Source organism: Penaeus monodon, chromosome 16, assembly GCF_015228065.2.
Source record: "Penaeus monodon isolate SGIC_2016 chromosome 16, NSTDA_Pmon_1, whole genome shotgun sequence".
In the NCBI taxonomy this organism is placed as follows: domain Eukaryota; kingdom Metazoa; phylum Arthropoda; class Malacostraca; order Decapoda; family Penaeidae; genus Penaeus; species Penaeus monodon.
Genome location: NC_051401.1, coordinates 15,878,504 through 15,881,003, shown reverse-complemented (window position 1 = coordinate 15,881,003; position 2,500 = coordinate 15,878,504).

Sequence of the window (2,500 nt, the reverse complement as noted above, 5' to 3'; positions counted from 1 at the left end):
TGAATAAGGAGTTATTTTGCCTTGTATGGGCACCTGTTATGTTAGCTGCTGTCTGCATGGGTAATAACCAATTTGGGCAATTCCTTTTTTGGATTAGAAAACCTGTGTCATAATTGTATCTTTGTTGTACGTTTGGCTATTTTAGTGATGTGATGTGATCATATTTATTTACATTTCCCAGTGCTACTCTTACCACGAATTTTTTTTTTTTGTGTGTGTGTCCTTTGTATTTGTGTTTAGTTTGTGGAGCCCCAGATGTTTAATTAATACTCCTAAGTGCTAGTGTTTGTATAACAGCAATTCTTGTTTATGTGGAAATTTTATTTTTGATGTGATTTAAGTATATCAGAGTGCCCATTACTTTTCTGTAGATCTAGTCAATGTGTGTCTCAAATTTCTTGTGTCTGTCTTTGTTTATCCCTAGATTTTTACTGTTGTGCTGGGTTTGATGTAGCAACTTTGGAAATCTAGAACTGCATCTGTGGGTACTTTTGCTATGTTTTGACGGCTGCCTATGAAAATTCATTGTGTTTTTATAGATTTAGTTTCAAGCCATTCATATCGAAGTATTTTTTTTAATTTTCTGTTAGGGTCTGCTTGGTTTTTCCTATCGATTCATTTAGATTGTTAATAATTAATTATGTTTATTTTTAGGCACTAATGCATTGACTGGCTTCCATGTATCGGCAGAATCGTTTCTATATTCATTGAACTTACTTTTAAAATAATTAGTTTTCGCACAGTGGAGGAGTGTTTTCACATTTCTCTTCTTATGTTTATATTCAGCCTAAAGAATGGTGTCAAATCTGAGAGAGAGAGAGAGAGAGAGAGAGAGAGAGAGAGAGAGAGAGAGAGAGAGAGAGAGAGAGAGAGAGAGAGAGAGAGAGAGAGAGAGAGAGAGAGAATGTGAGTGTGGCTTAGGTCAGTGATTCCATGGGCATCATTAGTCACCCCTGCTACTAGGAGGGCGTGACACTGAAGGTGTCTGACTACTCTCAGAGAGAGAGAGGGGGGGAGGAGAGAGAGAGAGGTGGGGGGAGGAGAGAGAGAGAGAAAGGGGGAAGGGGAGAGAGAGAGAGAGAGAGAGAGAGAGAGAGAGGAGAGAGAGAGAGAGAGAGGGAGGGGGGAGGAGAGAGAGAGGGGGGGAAGGAGAGAGAGAGGGGGGAAGGAGAAAACAGAGAGAGAGAGAGAGAGAGAGAGAGAGAGAGAGATCTATTCTTATATTTGCATCCATCTTACTCTGGTGGTGTGCGTGTGTGTGGGGGGGGGGGTGAATTTAAGCGTTCTTTGTTCTTAATGCAGATATGTTTCAGGAAAACTATGGAATGGAGGCTACTAGTTTCATCAATAAAGACTGTTCTGTAGACGTATGGACTTTGAAACTGTTGCATCAACGGAAGCTGCAATTTGCCTTATTCAAGACAACAAATCCTTGTGCAAAAACGGATGCATTAATTGCATATTAAAGTTAAATACATTAGAAACTATTTATACTCTTTATTGAATACATAATTTAGTTTACATAAATTTGATAATCTGAATAAGTTATTTTTCCATGACTACCTCAAGACTCAAACTCTCGAGCGAGAACAGAGGCAGGCTCCAGGTATGTTATATTGTGTATGATGATATTTATAAATTGTTGTCTAGAAGATGCAGAGTACTCTATCCACAGGTATTCTCACGTTCTCACAGTCTCTAAAGATCCAATATGTAATATTACCTCGCTGTCTTAGTACAGGAAGCAGTGTGTAGGAATATTCTCTTTGGCAACATCATGTTTGAATCCTTCTCGTGAATTTGGCTTGCCTATGTTTTAGATGGTTATTCATCAGTAAATCTAATTAACTAATTAAAGTAATGTTTGTAATCGTGTAGGAAGACTGTAAAGATGACTATTGAACTGAGCAATTTGAAATGTAAATTTGTGTTATATTTTTAATGATACAGTTTACTTATATTTCCCTTGGGTAACATGTAAAGTAAAATTGAAGTTGGAATCTTACCCTTCCACTCAATATGATTTTTCAGGTGGTCTCTTGAAATGAAAGTGATCACCCTGTGGAGCAGATCAGAATAGAAGGATGTTTTTCAATACCGTTTCATATTGGATCTAACAAATAAATAGATCAATATCATTGTAAAATATTGAGAGATGGAAAGTTGAAATCTATAAATTTGATTGATAGGTTTTACTGTTACATATCTAGAGAAAACTGTTTTTGAAGGGGGAATATATATATATATATATATATATATATATATATATATATATATATATATATATATATATATATATATATATATATATATATATATATATATGCAACATCAATACAAAGGAAGTCTATGTCCTTTTTATGTTGAAAGACAATCATGATACATACCCAGTATTTTTCAAGTACAATGAAGTAAAAGGAAACTCCCTGGTTGTCGTAGCAACTCTCATAACTAACAGACTGGCAAATAAAAATGTTTGCAGTGATAAGCAAGCTTTACC